This window comes from Anomalospiza imberbis, chromosome 10, assembly GCF_031753505.1.
Source record: "Anomalospiza imberbis isolate Cuckoo-Finch-1a 21T00152 chromosome 10, ASM3175350v1, whole genome shotgun sequence".
Taxonomy (NCBI): domain Eukaryota; kingdom Metazoa; phylum Chordata; class Aves; order Passeriformes; family Viduidae; genus Anomalospiza; species Anomalospiza imberbis.
In genome coordinates, this window is record NC_089690.1 from 19,673,800 (window position 1) to 19,691,031 (window position 17,232).

Sequence of the window (17,232 nt, forward strand, 5' to 3'; positions counted from 1 at the left end):
GCCGCGTGCTGGGAATACCGGGTGCTGTAGGCTCCTTTTGCTTCACTCCTGGGAGAACCAGTTGTCTGTAGTCTCCTTTTGCCGCGTGCCTGGGAGTGCCGGGTGCTGTAGGCTCGTTTTGCCATGTGCTGGGAATACCGGGCGCTTTCGGCTGGTTTTGGTTGTCGCCTGGGAGAACCGGGCGCTTTCGGCCGTTTTTGCCGCGTGGCGGGAGTAGCGTGCGGTGTAGGCTGGTAGTGGTGTTTTTGGTGGGGCAGGGGTGAGGGCAGGGGCAGGTGTGTGTAGTGTGGGTTGTGTGGGTGTTGTGTGTGTGTGGGTGTGTGGGGGTGTAGGTTGTGTTGAGGGCGTTGTGGGGGCTGTAGTGTGGGTGGAGGCGCGGTGAGGTTGTGGGGTGTGTCGGGAGGGTGGTGGGCTGTGGTGGAGAGCGCTGGTGAGGGGCTGAGAGGTGCCTACGGCCATACCACCCTGAGAACGCCCGATCTCGTCTGATCTCGGAAGCTAAGCAGGGTCGGGCCCGGTTAGTACTTGGATGGGAGACCGCCTGGGAATACCGGGTGCTGTAGGCTTCTTTTGCTTCCCACCTGGGAGTACCGGGTGTTGTAGGCTTCTTTTGCCGTGTGCCGGGAATACCGGGTGCTGTAGGCTCCTTTTGCTTCATGCCTTGTAGTACCGGGTGCTGTAGGCTCCTTTTGCTTCATGCCTTGTAGTACCGGGTGCTGCAGGCTTCTTTTGCTTCGTGCCTGGGAGTACCGGGTGCTGTAGGCTTCTTTTGCTTCCCACCTGGGAGTACCGGGTGTTGTAGGCTTCTTTTGCAGTGTGTCGGGAATACCGGGTGCTGTAGGCTCCTTTTGCTTCATGCCTTGTAGTACCAGGTGCTGCAGGCTTCTTTTGCTTCATGCCTGGGAGTACCGGGTGCTGTAGGCTCCTTTTGCTTCATTCCTGGGAGTACCGGGTGCTGTAGGCTCCTTTTGCTTCATTCCTGGGAGTACCGGGTGTTGTAGGCTTCTTTTGCCGTGTGCCGGGAATACCGGGTGCTGTAGGCTCCTTTTGCTTCATGCCTTGTAGTACCAGGTGCTGCAGGCTTCTTTTGCTTCATGCCTGGGAGTACCGGGTGCTCTAGGCTCCTTTTGCTTCATTCCTGGGAGTACCGGGCGCTGTAGGCTCCTTTTGCCCCGTGCCGGGAGTAGCGTGTGATGTAGGCTCCTTTTGCTTCATGCCTTGTAGTACCGGGTGCTGCAGGCTTCTTTTGCTTCATGCCTGGGAGTACCGGGTGCTCTAGGCTCCTTTTGCTTCATGCCTTGTAGTACCGGGTGCTGCAGGCTTCTTTTGCCGCGTGCTGGGAATACCGGGTGCTGTAGGCTCCTTTTGCTTCACTCCTGGGAGAACCAGTTGTCTGTAGTCTCCTTTTGCCGCGTGCCTGGGAGTGCCGGGTGCTGTAGGCTCGTTTTGCCATGTGCTGGGAATACCGGGCGCTTTCGGCTGGTTTTGGTTGTCGCCTGGGAGAACCGGGCGCTTTCGGCCGTTTTTGCCGCGTGGCGGGAGTAGCGTGCGGTGTAGGCTGGTAGTGGTGTTTTTGGTGGGGCAGGGGTGAGGGCAGGGGCAGGTGTGTGTAGTGTGGGTTGTGTGGGTGTTGTGTGTGTGTGGGTGTGTGGGGGTGTAGGTTGTGTTGAGGGCGTTGTGGGGGCTGTAGTGTGGGTGGAGGCGCGGTGAGGTTGTGGGGTGTGTCGGGAGGGTGGTGGGCTGTGGTGGAGAGCGCTGGTGAGGGGCTGAGAGGTGCCTACGGCCATACCACCCTGAGAACGCCCGATCTCGTCTGATCTCGGAAGCTAAGCAGGGTCGGGCCCGGTTAGTACTTGGATGGGAGACCGCCTGGGAATACCGGGTGCTGTAGGCTTCTTTTGCTTCCCACCTGGGAGTACCGGGTGTTGTAGGCTTCTTTTGCCGTGTGCCGGGAATACCGGGTGCTGTAGGCTCCGGGTGTTGTAGGCTTCTTTTGCTGTGTGCCGGGAATACCGGGTGCTGTAGGCTCCTTTTGCTTCATGCCTTGTAGTACCGGGTGCTGTAGGCTCCTTTTGCTTCATGCCTTGTAGTACCGGGTGCTGCAGGCTTCTTTTGCTTCATGCCTGGGTGTACCGGGTGCTCTAGGCTCCTTTTGCTTCATTCCTGGGAGTACCGGGTGCTGTAGGCTCCTTTTGCTTCATGCCTTGTAGTACCGGGTGCTGCAGGCTTCTTTTGCCGTGTGCCGGGAATACCGGGTGCTGTAGGCTCCTAGTGCTTCATGCCTTGTAGTACCGGGTGCTGCAGGCTTCTTTTGCCGCGTGCCTGGGAGTACCGGGTGCTGTAGGCTCCTTTTGCATCACTCCTGGGAGAACCGGGCGCTTTCGGCCGGTTTTGGTTGTCGCCTGGGAGAACCGGGCGCTTTCGGCCGTTTTTGCCGCGTGGCGGGAGTAGCGTGCGGTGTAGGCTGGTAGTGGTGTTTTTGGTGGGGCAGGGGTGAGGGCAGGGGCAGGTGTGTGTAGTGTGGGTTGTGTGGGTGTTGTGTGTGTGTGGGTGTGTGGGGGTGTAGGTTGTGTTGAGGGCGTTGTGGGGGCTGTAGTGTTTGTGGAGGCGCGGTGAGGTTGTGGGGTGTGTCGGGAGGGTGGTGGGCTGTGGTGGAGAGCGCTGGTGAGGGGCTGAGAGGTGCCTACGGCCATACCACCCTGAGAACGCCCGATCTCGTCTGATCTCGGAAGCTAAGCAGGGTCGGGCCCGGTTAGTACTTGGATGGGAGACCGCCTGGGAATACCGGGTGCTGTAGGCTTCTTTTGCTTCCCACCTGGGAGTACCGGGTGTTGTAGGCTTCTTTTGCCGTGTGCCGGGAATACCGGGTGCTGTAGGCTCCTTTTGCTTCATGCCTTGTAGTACCGGGTGCTGTAGGCTCCTTTTGCTTCATGCCTTGTAGTACCGGGTGCTGCAGGCTTCTTTTGCTTCGTGCCTGGGAGTACCGGGTGCTGTAGGCTTCTTTTGCTTCCCACCTGGGAGTACCGGGTGTTGTAGGCTTCTTTTGCCGTGTGCCGGGAATACCGGGTGCTGTAGGCTCTTTTGCTTCATGCCTTGTAGTACCGGGTGCTCTAGGCTCCTTTTGCTTCATTCCTGGGAGTACCGGGCGCTGTAGGCTCCTTTTGCCCCGTGCCGGGAGTAGCGTGTGATGTAGGCTCCTTTTGCTTCATGCCTTGTAGTACCGGGTGCTGCAGGCTTCTTTTGCTTCATGCCTGGGAGTACCGGGTGCTCTAGGCTCCTTTTGCTTCATTCCTGGGAGTACCGGGCGCTGTAGGCTCCTTTTGCCCCGTGCCGGGAGTAGCGTGTGATGTAGGCTCCTTTTGCTTCATGCCTTGTAGTACCGGGTGCTGCAGGCTTCTTTTGCTTCATGCCTGGGAGTACCGGGTGCTCTAGGCTCCTTTTGCTTCATGCCTTGTAGTACCGGGTGCTGCAGGCTTCTTTTGCCGCGTGCTGGGAATACCGGGTGCTGTAGGCTCCTTTTGCTTCACTCCTGGGAGAACCAGTTGTCTGTAGTCTCCTTTTGCCGCGTGCCTGGGAGTGCCGGGTGCTGTAGGCTCGTTTTGCCATGTGCTGGGAATACCGGGCGCTTTCGGCTGGTTTTGGTTGTCGCCTGGGAGAACCGGGCGCTTTCGGCCGTTTTTGCCGCGTGGCGGGAGTAGCGTGCGGTGTAGGCTGGTAGTGGTGTTTTTGGTGGGGCAGGGGTGAGGGCAGGGGCAGGTGTGTGTAGTGTGGGTTGTGTGGGTGTTGTGTGTGTGTGGGTGTGTGGGGGTGTAGGTTGTGTTGAGGGCGTTGTGGGGGCTGTAGTGTGGGTGGAGGCGCGGTGAGGTTGTGGGGTGTGTCGGGAGGGTGGTGGGCTGTGGTGGAGAGCGCTGGTGAGGGGCTGAGAGGTGCCTACGGCCATACCACCCTGAGAACGCCCGATCTCGTCTGATCTCGGAAGCTAAGCAGGGTCGGGCCCGGTTAGTACTTGGATGGGAGACCGCCTGGGAATACCGGGTGCTGTAGGCTTCTTTTGCTTCCCACCTGGGAGTACCGGGTGTTGTAGGCTTCTTTTGCCGTGTGCCGGGAATACCGGGTGCTGTAGGCTCTTTTGCTTCATGCCTTGTAGTACCGGGTGCTCTAGGCTCCTTTTGCTTCATTCCTGGGAGTACCGGGCGCTGTAGGCTCCTTTTGCCCCGTGCCGGGAGTAGCGTGTGATGTAGGCTCCTTTTGCTTCATGCCTTGTAGTACCGGGTGCTGCAGGCTTCTTTTGCTTCATGCCTGGGAGTACCGGGTGCTCTAGGCTCCTTTTGCTTCATTCCTGGGAGTACCGGGTGCTCTAGGTTCCTTTTGCTTCATGCCTTGTAGTACCGGGTGCTGCAGGCTTCTTTTGCCGCGTGCTGGGAATACCGGGTGCTGTAGGCTCCTTTTGCTTCACTCCTGGGAGAACCAGTTGCTGTAGTCTCCTTTTGCCGCGTGCCTGGGAGTGCCGGGTGCTGTAGGCTCGTTTTGCCATGTGCTGGGAATACCGGGCGCTTTCGGCTGGTTTTGGTTGTCGCCTGGGAGAACCGGGCGCTTTCGGCCGTTTTTGCCGCGTGGCGGGAGTAGCGTGCGGTGTAGGCTGGTAGTGGTGTTTTTGGTGGGGCAGGGGTGAGGGCAGGGGCAGGTGTGTGTAGTGTGGGTTGTGTGGGTGTTGTGGGTGTGTGGGGGTGTAGGTTGTGTTGAGGGCGTTGTGGGGGCTGTAGTGTGGGTGGAGGCACGGTGAGGTTGTGGGGTGTGTCGGGAGGGTGGTGGGCTGTGGTGGAGAGCGCTGGTGAAGGGCTGAGAGGTGCCTACGGCCATACCACCCTGAGAACGCCCGATCTCGTCTGATCTCGGAAGCTAAGCAGGGTCGGGCCCGGTTAGTACTTGGATGGGAGACCGCCTGGGAATACCGGGTGCTGTAGGCTTCTTTTGCTTCCCACCTGGGAGTACCGGGTGTTGTAGGCTTCTTTTGCCGTGTGCCGGGAATACCGGGTGCTGTAGGCTCCTTTTGCTTCATGCCTTGTAGTACCGGGTGCTGTAGGCTCCTTTTGCTTCATTCCTGGGAGTACCGGGTGTTGTAGGCTTCTTTTGCCGTGTGCCGGGAATACCGGGTGCTGTAGGCTTCTTTTGCTTCATGCCTGGGAGTACCGGGTGCTGTAGGCTCCTTTTGCTTCATGCCTTGTAGTACCAGGTGCTGCAGGCTTCTTTTGCTTCATTCCTGGGAGTACCGGGCGCTGTAGGCTCCTTTTGCCCCGTGCCGGGAGTAGCGTGTGATGTAGGCTCCTTTTGCTTCATGCCTTGTAGTACCGGGTGCTGCAGGCTTCTTTTGCTTCATGCCTGGGAGTACCGGGTGCTCTAGGCTCCTTTTGCTTCATTCCTGGGAGTACCGGGTGCTGTAGGCTCCTTTTGCTTCATGCCTTGTAGTACCGGGTGCTGCAGGCTTCTTTTGCCGTGTGCCGGGAATACCGGGTGCTGTAGGCTCCTTTTGCTTCATGCCTTGTAGTACCGGGTGCTGCAGGCTTCTTTTGCCGCGTGCCTGGGAGTACCGGGTGCTGTAGGCTCCTTTTGCATCACTCCTGGGAGAACCGGGCGCTTTCGGCCGGTTTTGGTTGTCGCCTGGGAGAACCGGGCGCTTTCGGCCGTTTTTGCCGCGTGGCGGGAGTAGCGTGTGGTGTAGGCTGGTAGTGGTGTTTTTGGTGGGGCAGGTGTGAGGGCAGGGGCAGGTGTGTGTAGTGTGGGTTGTGTGGGTGTTGTGTGTGTGTGGGTGTGTGGGGGTGTAGGTTGTGTTGAGGGCATTGTGGGGGCTGTAGTGTGGGTGGAGGCACGGTGAGGTTGTGGGGTGTGTCGGGAGGGTGGTGGGCTGTGGTGGAGAGCGCTGGTGAAGGGCTGAGAGGTGCCTACGGCCATACCACCCTGAGAACGCCCGATCTCGTCTGATCTCGGAAGCTAAGCAGGGTCGGGCCCGGTTAGTACTTGGATGGGAGACCGCCTGGGAATACCGGGTGCTGTAGGCTTCTTTTGCTTCCCACCTGGGAGTACCGGGTGTTGTAGGCTTCTTTTGCCGTGTGCCGGGAATACCGGGTGCTGTAGGCTCCTTTTGCTTCATGCCTTGTAGTACCGGGTGCTGCAGGCTTCTTTTGCTTCGTGCCTGGGAGTACCGGGTGTTGTAGGCTTCTTTTGCCGTGTGCCGGGAATACTGGGTGCTGTAGGCTCCTTTTGCTTCATGCCTTGTAGTACCGGGTGCTGTAGGCTCCTTTTGCTTCATTCCTGGGAGTACCGGGTGCTGTAGGCTTCTTTTGCTTCCCACCTGGGAGTACCGGGTGTTGCAGGCTTCTTTTGCTTCGTGCCTGGGAGTACCGGGTGCTGTAGGTTCCTTTTGCTTCATTCCTGGGAGAACCGGGCGCTTTCGGCCGGTTTTGGTTGTCGCCTGGGAGAACCGGGCGCTTTCGGCCGTTTTTGCCGCGTGGCGGGAGTAGCGTGCGGTGTAGGCTGGTAGTGGTGTTTTTGGTGGGGCAGGTGTGAGGGCAGGGGCAGGTGTGTGTAGTGTGGGTTGTGTGGGTGTTGTGTGTGTGTGGGTGTGTGGGGGTGTAGGTTGTGTTGAGGGCGTTGTGGGGGCTGTAGTGTGGGTGGAGGCGCGGTGAGGTTGTGGGGTGTGTCGGGAGGGTGGTGGGCTGTGGTGGAGAGCGCTGGTGAGGGGCTGAGAGGTGCCTACGGCCATACCACCCTGAGAACGCCCGATCTCGTCTGATCTCGGAAGCTAAGCAGGGTCGGGCCCGGTTAGTACTTGGATGGGAGACCGCCTGGGAATACCGGGTGCTGTAGGCTTCTTTTGCTTCCCACCTGGGAGTACCGGGTGTTGTAGGCTTCTTTTGCCGTGTGCCGGGAATACCGGGTGCTGTAGGCTCCTTTTGCTTCATGCCTTGTAGTACCGGGTGCTGTAGGCTCCTTTTGCTTCATGCCTTGTAGTACCGGGTGCTGCAGGCTTCTTTTGCTTCGTGCCTGGGAGTACCGGGTGCTGTAGGCTTCTTTTGCTTCCCACCTGGGAGTACCGGGTGTTGTAGGCTTCTTTTGCAGTGTGTCGGGAATACCGGGTGCTGTAGGCTCCTTTTGCTTCATGCCTTGTAGTACCAGGTGCTGCAGGCTTCTTTTGCTTCATGCCTGGGAGTACCGGGTGCTGTAGGCTCCTTTTGCTTCATTCCTGGGAGTACCGGGTGCTGTAGGCTCCTTTTGCTTCATTCCTGGGAGTACCGGGTGTTGTAGGCTTCTTTTGCCGTGTGCCGGGAATACCGGGTGCTGTAGGCTCCTTTTGCTTCATGCCTTGTAGTACCGGGTGCTGCAGGCTTCTTTTGCCGCGTGCTGGGAATACCGGGTGCTGTAGGCTCCTTTTGCTTCACTCCTGGGAGAACCAGTTGTCTGTAGTCTCCTTTTGCCGCGTGCCTGGGAGTGCCGGGTGCTGTAGGCTCGTTTTGCCATGTGCTGGGAATACCGGGCGCTTTCGGCTGGTTTTGGTTGTCGCCTGGGAGAACCGGGCGCTTTCGGCCGTTTTTGCCGCGTGGCGGGAGTAGCGTGCGGTGTAGGCTGGTAGTGGTGTTTTTGGTGGGGCAGGGGTGAGGGCAGGGGCAGGTGTGTGTAGTGTGGGTTGTGTGGGTGTTGTGTGTGTGTGGGTGTGTGGGGGTGTAGGTTGTGTTGAGGGCGTTGTGGGGGCTGTAGTGTGGGTGGAGGCGCGGTGAGGTTGTGGGGTGTGTCGGGAGGGTGGTGGGCTGTGGTGGAGAGCGCTGGTGAGGGGCTGAGAGGTGCCTACGGCCATACCACCCTGAGAACGCCCGATCTCGTCTGATCTCGGAAGCTAAGCAGGGTCGGGCCCGGTTAGTACTTGGATGGGAGACCGCCTGGGAATACCGGGTGCTGTAGGCTTCTTTTGCTTCCCACCTGGGAGTACCGGGTGTTGTAGGCTTCTTTTGCCGTGTGCCGGGAATACCGGGTGCTGTAGGCTCCTTTTGCTTCATGCCTTGTAGTACCGGGTGCTGTAGGCTCCTTTTGCTTCATTCCTGGGAGTACCGGGTGCTGTAGGCTCCTTTTGCTTCATTCCTGGGAGTACCGGGTGTTGTAGGCTTCTTTTGCCGTGTGCCGGGAATACCGGGTGCTGTAGGCTTCTTTTGCTTCATGCCTGGGAGTACCGGGTGCTGTAGGCTCCTTTTGCTTCATGCCTTGTAGTACCAGGTGCTGCAGGCTTCTTTTGCTTCATTCCTGGGAGTACCGGGCGCTGTAGGCTCCTTTTGCCCCGTGCCGGGAGTAGCGTGTGATGTAGGCTCCTTTTGCTTCATGCCTTGTAGTACCGGGTGCTGCAGGCTTCTTTTGCTTCATGCCTGGGAGTACCGGGTGCTCTAGGCTCCTTTTGCTTCATTCCTGGGAGTACCGGGTGCTGTAGGCTCCTTTTGCTTCATGCCTTGTAGTACCGGGTGCTGCAGGCTTCTTTTGCCGTGTGCCGGGAATACCGGGTGCTGTAGGCTCCTTTTGCTTCATGCCTTGTAGTACCGGGTGCTGCAGGCTTCTTTTGCCGCGTGCCTGGGAGTACCGGGTGCTGTAGGCTCCTTTTGCATCACTCCTGGGAGAACCGGGCGCTTTCGGCCGGTTTTGGTTGTCGCCTGGGAGAACCGGGCGCTTTCGGCCGTTTTTGCCGCGTGGCGGGAGTAGCGTGTGGTGTAGGCTGGTAGTGGTGTTTTTGGTGGGGCAGGTGTGAGGGCAGGGGCAGGTGTGTGTAGTGTGGGTTGTGTGGGTGTTGTGTGTGTGTGGGTGTGTGGGGGTGTAGGTTGTGTTGAGGGCATTGTGGGGGCTGTAGTGTGGGTGGAGGCACGGTGAGGTTGTGGGGTGTGTCGGGAGGGTGGTGGGCTGTGGTGGAGAGCGCTGGTGAAGGGCTGAGAGGTGCCTACGGCCATACCACCCTGAGAACGCCCGATCTCGTCTGATCTCGGAAGCTAAGCAGGGTCGGGCCCGGTTAGTACTTGGATGGGAGACCGCCTGGGAATACCGGGTGCTGTAGGCTTCTTTTGCTTCCCACCTGGGAGTACCGGGTGTTGTAGGCTTCTTTTGCCGTGTGCCGGGAATACCGGGTGCTGTAGGCTCCTTTTGCTTCATGCCTTGTAGTACCGGGTGCTGCAGGCTTCTTTTGCTTCGTGCCTGGGAGTACCGGGTGTTGTAGGCTTCTTTTGCCGTGTGCCGGGAATACTGGGTGCTGTAGGCTCCTTTTGCTTCATGCCTTGTAGTACCGGGTGCTGTAGGCTCCTTTTGCTTCATTCCTGGGAGTACCGGGTGCTGTAGGCTTCTTTTGCTTCCCACCTGGGAGTACCGGGTGTTGCAGGCTTCTTTTGCTTCGTGCCTGGGAGTACCGGGTGCTGTAGGTTCCTTTTGCTTCATTCCTGGGAGAACCGGGCGCTTTCGGCCGGTTTTGGTTGTCGCCTGGGAGAACCGGGCGCTTTCGGCCGTTTTTGCCGCGTGGCGGGAGTAGCGTGCGGTGTAGGCTGGTAGTGGTGTTTTTGGTGGGGCAGGTGTGAGGGCAGGGGCAGGTGTGTGTAGTGTGGGTTGTGTGGGTGTTGTGTGTGTGTGGGTGTGTGGGGGTGTAGGTTGTGTTGAGGGCGTTGTGGGGGCTGTAGTGTGGGTGGAGGCGCGGTGAGGTTGTGGGGTGTGTCGGGAGGGTGGTGGGCTGTGGTGGAGAGCGCTGGTGAGGGGCTGAGAGGTGCCTACGGCCATACCACCCTGAGAACGCCCGATCTCGTCTGATCTCGGAAGCTAAGCAGGGTCGGGCCCGGTTAGTACTTGGATGGGAGACCGCCTGGGAATACCGGGTGCTGTAGGCTTCTTTTGCTTCCCACCTGGGAGTACCGGGTGTTGTAGGCTTCTTTTGCCGTGTGCCGGGAATACCGGGTGCTGTAGGCTCCTTTTGCTTCATGCCTTGTAGTACCGGGTGCTGTAGGCTCCTTTTGCTTCATGCCTTGTAGTACCGGGTGCTGCAGGCTTCTTTTGCTTCGTGCCTGGGAGTACCGGGTGCTGTAGGCTTCTTTTGCTTCCCACCTGGGAGTACCGGGTGTTGTAGGCTTCTTTTGCAGTGTGTCGGGAATACCGGGTGCTGTAGGCTCCTTTTGCTTCATGCCTTGTAGTACCAGGTGCTGCAGGCTTCTTTTGCTTCATGCCTGGGAGTACCGGGTGCTGTAGGCTCCTTTTGCTTCATTCCTGGGAGTACCGGGTGCTGTAGGCTCCTTTTGCTTCATTCCTGGGAGTACCGGGTGTTGTAGGCTTCTTTTGCCGTGTGCCGGGAATACCGGGTGCTGTAGGCTCCTTTTGCTTCATGCCTTGTAGTACCGGGTGCTGCAGGCTTCTTTTGCCGCGTGCTGGGAATACCGGGTGCTGTAGGCTCCTTTTGCTTCACTCCTGGGAGAACCAGTTGTCTGTAGTCTCCTTTTGCCGCGTGCCTGGGAGTGCCGGGTGCTGTAGGCTCGTTTTGCCATGTGCTGGGAATACCGGGCGCTTTCGGCTGGTTTTGGTTGTCGCCTGGGAGAACCGGGCGCTTTCGGCCGTTTTTGCCGCGTGGCGGGAGTAGCGTGCGGTGTAGGCTGGTAGTGGTGTTTTTGGTGGGGCAGGGGTGAGGGCAGGGGCAGGTGTGTGTAGTGTGGGTTGTGTGGGTGTTGTGTGTGTGTGGGTGTGTGGGGGTGTAGGTTGTGTTGAGGGCGTTGTGGGGGCTGTAGTGTGGGTGGAGGCGCGGTGAGGTTGTGGGGTGTGTCGGGAGGGTGGTGGGCTGTGGTGGAGAGCGCTGGTGAGGGGCTGAGAGGTGCCTACGGCCATACCACCCTGAGAACGCCCGATCTCGTCTGATCTCGGAAGCTAAGCAGGGTCGGGCCCGGTTAGTACTTGGATGGGAGACCGCCTGGGAATACCGGGTGCTGTAGGCTTCTTTTGCTTCCCACCTGGGAGTACCGGGTGTTGTAGGCTTCTTTTGCCGTGTGCCGGGAATACCGGGTGCTGTAGGCTCTTTTGCTTCATGCCTTGTAGTACCGGGTGCTCTAGGCTCCTTTTGCTTCATTCCTGGGAGTACCGGGCGCTGTAGGCTCCTTTTGCCCCGTGCCGGGAGTAGCGTGTGATGTAGGCTCCTTTTGCTTCATGCCTTGTAGTACCGGGTGCTGTAGGCTTCTTTTGCTTCCCACCTGGGAGTACCGGGTGTTGTAGGCTTCTTTTGCCGTGTGCCGGGAATACCGGGTGCTGTAGGCTCCTTTTGCTTCATGCCTTGTAGTACCGGGTGCTGTAGGCTCCTTTTGCTTCATGCCTTGTAGTACCGGGTGCTGCAGGCTTCTTTTGCTTCGTGCCTGGGAGTACCGGGTGCTGTAGGCTTCTTTTGCTTCCCACCTGGGAGTACCGGGTGTTGTAGGCTTCTTTTGCAGTGTGTCGGGAATACCGGGTGCTGTAGGCTCCTTTTGCTTCATGCCTTGTAGTACCAGGTGCTGCAGGCTTCTTTTGCTTCATGCCTGGGAGTACCGGGTGCTGTAGGCTCCTTTTGCTTCATTCCTGGGAGTACCGGGTGCTGTAGGCTCCTTTTGCTTCATTCCTGGGAGTACCGGGTGTTGTAGGCTTCTTTTGCCGTGTGCCGGGAATACCGGGTGCTGTAGGCTCCTTTTGCTTCATGCCTTGTAGTACCAGGTGCTGCAGGCTTCTTTTGCTTCATGCCTGGGAGTACCGGGTGCTCTAGGCTCCTTTTGCTTCATTCCTGGGAGTACCGGGCGCTGTAGGCTCCTTTTGCCCCGTGCCGGGAGTAGCGTGTGATGTAGGCTCCTTTTGCTTCATGCCTTGTAGTACCGGGTGCTGCAGGCTTCTTTTGCTTCATGCCTGGGAGTACCGGGTGCTCTAGGCTCCTTTTGCTTCATGCCTTGTAGTACCGGGTGCTGCAGGCTTCTTTTGCCGCGTGCTGGGAATACCGGGTGCTGTAGGCTCCTTTTGCTTCACTCCTGGGAGAACCAGTTGTCTGTAGTCTCCTTTTGCCGCGTGCCTGGGAGTGCCGGGTGCTGTAGGCTCGTTTTGCCATGTGCTGGGAATACCGGGCGCTTTCGGCTGGTTTTGGTTGTCGCCTGGGAGAACCGGGCGCTTTCGGCCGTTTTTGCCGCGTGGCGGGAGTAGCGTGCGGTGTAGGCTGGTAGTGGTGTTTTTGGTGGGGCAGGGGTGAGGGCAGGGGCAGGTGTGTGTAGTGTGGGTTGTGTGGGTGTTGTGTGTGTGTGGGTGTGTGGGGGTGTAGGTTGTGTTGAGGGCGTTGTGGGGGCTGTAGTGTGGGTGGAGGCGCGGTGAGGTTGTGGGGTGTGTCGGGAGGGTGGTGGGCTGTGGTGGAGAGCGCTGGTGAGGGGCTGAGAGGTGCCTACGGCCATACCACCCTGAGAACGCCCGATCTCGTCTGATCTCGGAAGCTAAGCAGGGTCGGGCCCGGTTAGTACTTGGATGGGAGACCGCCTGGGAATACCGGGTGCTGTAGGCTTCTTTTGCTTCCCACCTGGGAGTACCGGGTGTTGTAGGCTTCTTTTGCCGTGTGCCGGGAATACCGGGTGCTGTAGGCTCTTTTGCTTCATGCCTTGTAGTACCGGGTGCTCTAGGCTCCTTTTGCTTCATTCCTGGGAGTACCGGGCGCTGTAGGCTCCTTTTGCCCCGTGCCGGGAGTAGCGTGTGATGTAGGCTCCTTTTGCTTCATGCCTTGTAGTACCGGGTGCTGCAGGCTTCTTTTGCTTCATGCCTGGGAGTACCGGGTGCTCTAGGCTCCTTTTGCTTCATTCCTGGGAGTACCGGGTGCTCTAGGTTCCTTTTGCTTCATGCCTTGTAGTACCGGGTGCTGCAGGCTTCTTTTGCCGCGTGCTGGGAATACCGGGTGCTGTAGGCTCCTTTTGCTTCACTCCTGGGAGAACCAGTTGTCTGTAGTCTCCTTTTGCCGCGTGCCTGGGAGTGCCGGGTGCTGTAGGCTCGTTTTGCCATGTGCTGGGAATACCGGGCGCTTTCGGCTGGTTTTGGTTGTCGCCTGGGAGAACCGGGCGCTTTCGGCCGTTTTTGCCGCGTGGCGGGAGTAGCGTGCGGTGTAGGCTGGTAGTGGTGTTTTTGGTGGGGCAGGGGTGAGGGCAGGGGCAGGTGTGTGTAGTGTGGGTTGTGTGGGTGTTGTGTGTGTGTGGGTGTGTGGGGGTGTAGGTTGTGTTGAGGGCGTTGTGGGGGCTGTAGTGTGGGTGGAGGCGCGGTGAGGTTGTGGGGTGTGTCGGGAGGGTGGTGGGCTGTGGTGGAGAGCGCTGGTGAGGGGCTGAGAGGTGCCTACGGCCATACCACCCTGAGAACGCCCGATCTCGTCTGATCTCGGAAGCTAAGCAGGGTCGGGCCCGGTTAGTACTTGGATGGGAGACCGCCTGGGAATACCGGGTGCTGTAGGCTTCTTTTGCTTCCCACCTGGGAGTACCGGGTGTTGTAGGCTTCTTTTGCCGTGTGCCGGGAATACCGGGTGCTGTAGGCTCTTTTGCTTCATGCCTTGTAGTACCGGGTGCTCTAGGCTCCTTTTGCTTCATTCCTGGGAGTACCGGGCGCTGTAGGCTCCTTTTGCCCCGTGCCGGGAGTAGCGTGTGATGTAGGCTCCTTTTGCTTCATGCCTTGTAGTACCGGGTGCTGTAGGCTTCTTTTGCTTCCCACCTGGGAGTACCGGGTGTTGTAGGCTTCTTTTGCCGTGTGCCGGGAATACCGGGTGCTGTAGGCTCCTTTTGCTTCATGCCTTGTAGTACCGGGTGCTGTAGGCTCCTTTTGCTTCATGCCTTGTAGTACCGGGTGCTGCAGGCTTCTTTTGCTTCGTGCCTGGGAGTACCGGGTGCTGTAGGCTTCTTTTGCTTCCCACCTGGGAGTACCGGGTGTTGTAGGCTTCTTTTGCAGTGTGTCGGGAATACCGGGTGCTGTAGGCTCCTTTTGCTTCATGCCTTGTAGTACCAGGTGCTGCAGGCTTCTTTTGCTTCATGCCTGGGAATACCGGGTGCTGTAGGCTCCTTTTGCTTCATTCCTGGGAGTACCGGGTGCTGTAGGCTCCTTTTGCTTCATTCCTGGGAGTACCGGGTGTTGTAGGCTTCTTTTGCCGTGTGCCGGGAATACCGGGTGCTGTAGGCTCCTTTTGCTTCATGCCTTGTAGTACCAGGTGCTGCAGGCTTCTTTTGCTTCATGCCTGGGAGTACCGGGTGCTCTAGGCTCCTTTTGCTTCATTCCTGGGAGTACCGGGCGCTGTAGGCTCCTTTTGCCCCGTGCCGGGAGTAGCGTGTGATGTAGGCTCCTTTTGCTTCATGCCTTGTAGTACCGGGTGCTGCAGGCTTCTTTTGCTTCATGCCTGGGAGTACCGGGTGCTCTAGGCTCCTTTTGCTTCATGCCTTGTAGTACCGGGTGCTGCAGGCTTCTTTTGCCGCGTGCTGGGAATACCGGGTGCTGTAGGCTCCTTTTGCTTCACTCCTGGGAGAACCAGTTGTCTGTAGTCTCCTTTTGCCGCGTGCCTGGGAGTGCCGGGTGCTGTAGGCTCGTTTTGCCATGTGCTGGGAATACCGGGCGCTTTCGGCTGGTTTTGGTTGTCGCCTGGGAGAACCGGGCGCTTTCGGCCGTTTTTGCCGCGTGGCGGGAGTAGCGTGCGGTGTAGGCTGGTAGTGGTGTTTTTGGTGGGGCAGGGGTGAGGGCAGGGGCAGGTGTGTGTAGTGTGGGTTGTGTGGGTGTTGTGTGTGTGTGGGTGTGTGGGGGTGTAGGTTGTGTTGAGGGCGTTGTGGGGGCTGTAGTGTGGGTGGAGGCGCGGTGAGGTTGTGGGGTGTGTCGGGAGGGTGGTGGGCTGTGGTGGAGAGCGCTGGTGAGGGGCTGAGAGGTGCCTACGGCCATACCACCCTGAGAACGCCCGATCTCGTCTGATCTCGGAAGCTAAGCAGGGTCGGGCCCGGTTAGTACTTGGATGGGAGACCGCCTGGGAATACCGGGTGCTGTAGGCTTCTTTTGCTTCCCACCTGGGAGTACCGGGTGTTGTAGGCTTCTTTTGCCGTGTGCCGGGAATACCGGGTGCTGTAGGCTCTTTTGCTTCATGCCTTGTAGTACCGGGTGCTCTAGGCTCCTTTTGCTTCATTCCTGGGAGTACCGGGCGCTGTAGGCTCCTTTTGCCCCGTGCCGGGAGTAGCGTGTGATGTAGGCTCCTTTTGCTTCATGCCTTGTAGTACCGGGTGCTGCAGGCTTCTTTTGCTTCATGCCTGGGAGTACCGGGTGCTCTAGGCTCCTTTTGCTTCATGCCTTGTAGTACCGGGTGCTGCAGGCTTCTTTTGCCGCGTGCTGGGAATACCGGGTGCTGTAGGCTCCTTTTGCTTCACTCCTGGGAGAACCAGTTGCTGTAGTCTCCTTTTGCCGCGTGCCTGGGAGTGCCGGGTGCTGTAGGCTCGTTTTGCCATGTGCTGGGAATACCGGGCGCTTTCGGCTGGTTTTGGTTGTCGCCTGGGAGAACCGGGCGCTTTCGGCCGTTTTTGCCGCGTGGCGGGAGTAGCGTGCGGTGTAGGCTGGTAGTGGTGTTTTTGGTGGGGCAGGGGTGAGGGCAGGGGCAGGTGTGTGTAGTGTGGGTTGTGTGGGTGTTGTGTGTGTGTGGGTGTGTGGGGGTGTAGGTTGTGTTGAGGGCGTTGTGGGGGCTGTAGTGTGGGTGGAGGCGCGGTGAGGTTGTGGGGTGTGTCGGGAGGGTGGTGGGCTGTGGTGGAGAGCGCTGGTGAGGGGCTGAGAGGTGCCTACGGCCATACCACCCTGAGAACGCCCGATCTCGTCTGATCTCGGAAGCTAAGCAGGGTCGGGCCCGGTTAGTACTTGGATGGGAGACTGCCTGGGAATACCGGGTGCTGTAGGCTCCTTTTGCTTCCCACCTGGGAGTACCGGGTGCTGTAGGCTCTTTTGCTTCATGCCTTGTAGTACCGGGTGCTCTAGGCTCCTTTTGCTTCATTCCTGGGAGTACCGGGCGCTGTAGGCTCCTTTTGCCCCGTGCCGGGAGTAGCGTGTGATGTAGGCTCCTTTTGCTTCATGCCTTGTAGTACCGGGTGCTGCAGGCTTCTTTTGCTTCGTGCCTGGGAGTACCGGGTGCTGTAGGCTTCTTTTGCTTCCCACCTGGGAGTACCGGGTGTTGTAGGCTTCTTTTGCCGTGTGCCGGGAATACCGGGTGCTGTAGGCTCCTTTTGCTTCATGCCTTGTAGTACCGGGTGCTGCAGGCTTCTTTTGCTTCATGCCTGGGAGTACCGGGTGCTCTAGGCTCCTTTTGCTTCATGCCTTGTAGTACCGGGTGCTGCAGGCTTCTTTTGCCGCGTGCTGGGAATACCGGGTGCTGTAGGCTCCTTTTGCTTCACTCCTGGGAGAACCAGTTGCTGTAGTCTCCTTTTGCCGCGTGCCTGGGAGTGCCGGGTGCTGTAGGCTCGTTTTGCCATTTGCTGGGAATACCGGGCGCTTTCGGCTGGTTTTGGTTGTCGCCTGGGAGAACCGGGCGCTTTCGGCCGTTTTTGCCGCGTGGCGGGAGTAGCGTGCGGTGTAGGCTGGTAGTGGTGTTTTTGGTGGGGCAGGTGTGAGGGCAGGGGCAGGTGTGTGTAGTGTGGGTTGTGTGGGTGTTGTGTGTGTGTGGGTGTGTGGGGGTGTAGGTTGTGTTGAGGGCGTTGTGGGGGCTGTAGTGTGGGTGGAGGCGCGGTGAGGTTGTGGGGTGTGTCGGGAGGGTGGTGGGCTGTGGTGGAGAGCGCTGGTGAGGGGCTGAGAGGTGCCTACGGCCATACCACCCTGAGAACGCCCGATCTCGTCTGATCTCAGAAGCTAAGCAGGGTCGGGCCCGGTTAGTACTTGGATGGGAGACCGCCTGGGAATACCGGGTGCTGTAGGCTTCTTTTGCTTCCCACCTGGGAGTACCGGGTGTTGTAGGCTTCTTTTGCCATGTGCCGGGAATACCGGGTGCTGTAGGCTCTTTTGCTTCATGCCTTGTAGTACCGGGTGCTCTAGGCTCCTTTTGCTTCATTCCTGGGAGTACCGGGCACTGTAGGCTCCTTTTGCCCCGTGCCGGGAGTAGCGTGTGATGTAGGCTCCTTTTGCTTCATGCCTTGTAGTACCGGGTGCTGCAGGCTTCTTTTGCTTCATGCCTGGGAGTACCGGGTGCTCTAGGCTCCTTTTGCTTCATGC

The 17,232-nt window shown here is 58.8% G+C and overlaps 16 non-coding genes across 16 annotated transcripts; all 16 read left to right on the forward strand.

The window, feature by feature from the left end:
• The first annotated feature begins 447 nt into the window (after positions 1-447).
• On the forward strand, positions 448-566 carry LOC137480349 (5S ribosomal RNA). Its single transcript, XR_011002843.1, has one exon. It is a non-coding gene; the product is annotated as a 5S ribosomal RNA (ribosomal RNA).
• Positions 567-1,775: 1,209 nt separating this feature from the next.
• On the forward strand, positions 1,776-1,894 carry LOC137480292 (5S ribosomal RNA). Its single transcript, XR_011002787.1, has one exon. It is a non-coding gene; the product is annotated as a 5S ribosomal RNA (ribosomal RNA).
• A 787-nt stretch (positions 1,895-2,681) lies between these two features.
• LOC137480302 (5S ribosomal RNA) lies at positions 2,682-2,800 on the forward strand. The gene has a single exon (XR_011002797.1). It is a non-coding gene; the product is annotated as a 5S ribosomal RNA (ribosomal RNA).
• Positions 2,801-3,928: 1,128 nt separating this feature from the next.
• LOC137480307 (5S ribosomal RNA) lies at positions 3,929-4,047 on the forward strand. Its single transcript, XR_011002802.1, has one exon. It is a non-coding gene; the product is annotated as a 5S ribosomal RNA (ribosomal RNA).
• Positions 4,048-4,848: 801 nt separating this feature from the next.
• Positions 4,849-4,967, forward strand: LOC137480308 (5S ribosomal RNA). Its single transcript, XR_011002803.1, has one exon. It is a non-coding gene; the product is annotated as a 5S ribosomal RNA (ribosomal RNA).
• Positions 4,968-5,937: 970 nt separating this feature from the next.
• On the forward strand, positions 5,938-6,056 carry LOC137480309 (5S ribosomal RNA). The gene has a single exon (XR_011002804.1). It is a non-coding gene; the product is annotated as a 5S ribosomal RNA (ribosomal RNA).
• Positions 6,057-6,748: 692 nt separating this feature from the next.
• On the forward strand, positions 6,749-6,867 carry LOC137480310 (5S ribosomal RNA). The gene has a single exon (XR_011002805.1). It is a non-coding gene; the product is annotated as a 5S ribosomal RNA (ribosomal RNA).
• Positions 6,868-7,837: 970 nt separating this feature from the next.
• On the forward strand, positions 7,838-7,956 carry LOC137480311 (5S ribosomal RNA). Its single transcript, XR_011002806.1, has one exon. It is a non-coding gene; the product is annotated as a 5S ribosomal RNA (ribosomal RNA).
• A 1,010-nt stretch (positions 7,957-8,966) lies between these two features.
• On the forward strand, positions 8,967-9,085 carry LOC137480312 (5S ribosomal RNA). The gene has a single exon (XR_011002807.1). It is a non-coding gene; the product is annotated as a 5S ribosomal RNA (ribosomal RNA).
• A 692-nt stretch (positions 9,086-9,777) lies between these two features.
• LOC137480313 (5S ribosomal RNA) lies at positions 9,778-9,896 on the forward strand. Its single transcript, XR_011002808.1, has one exon. It is a non-coding gene; the product is annotated as a 5S ribosomal RNA (ribosomal RNA).
• A 970-nt stretch (positions 9,897-10,866) lies between these two features.
• On the forward strand, positions 10,867-10,985 carry LOC137480314 (5S ribosomal RNA). Its single transcript, XR_011002809.1, has one exon. It is a non-coding gene; the product is annotated as a 5S ribosomal RNA (ribosomal RNA).
• A 1,446-nt stretch (positions 10,986-12,431) lies between these two features.
• On the forward strand, positions 12,432-12,550 carry LOC137480316 (5S ribosomal RNA). Its single transcript, XR_011002811.1, has one exon. It is a non-coding gene; the product is annotated as a 5S ribosomal RNA (ribosomal RNA).
• An 810-nt stretch (positions 12,551-13,360) lies between these two features.
• Positions 13,361-13,479, forward strand: LOC137480317 (5S ribosomal RNA). Its single transcript, XR_011002812.1, has one exon. It is a non-coding gene; the product is annotated as a 5S ribosomal RNA (ribosomal RNA).
• A 1,446-nt stretch (positions 13,480-14,925) lies between these two features.
• On the forward strand, positions 14,926-15,044 carry LOC137480318 (5S ribosomal RNA). The gene has a single exon (XR_011002813.1). It is a non-coding gene; the product is annotated as a 5S ribosomal RNA (ribosomal RNA).
• Positions 15,045-15,813: 769 nt separating this feature from the next.
• LOC137480290 (5S ribosomal RNA) lies at positions 15,814-15,932 on the forward strand. Its single transcript, XR_011002785.1, has one exon. It is a non-coding gene; the product is annotated as a 5S ribosomal RNA (ribosomal RNA).
• Positions 15,933-16,821: 889 nt separating this feature from the next.
• Positions 16,822-16,940, forward strand: LOC137480293 (5S ribosomal RNA). Its single transcript, XR_011002788.1, has one exon. It is a non-coding gene; the product is annotated as a 5S ribosomal RNA (ribosomal RNA).
• Positions 16,941-17,232: the final 292 nt, after the last annotated feature.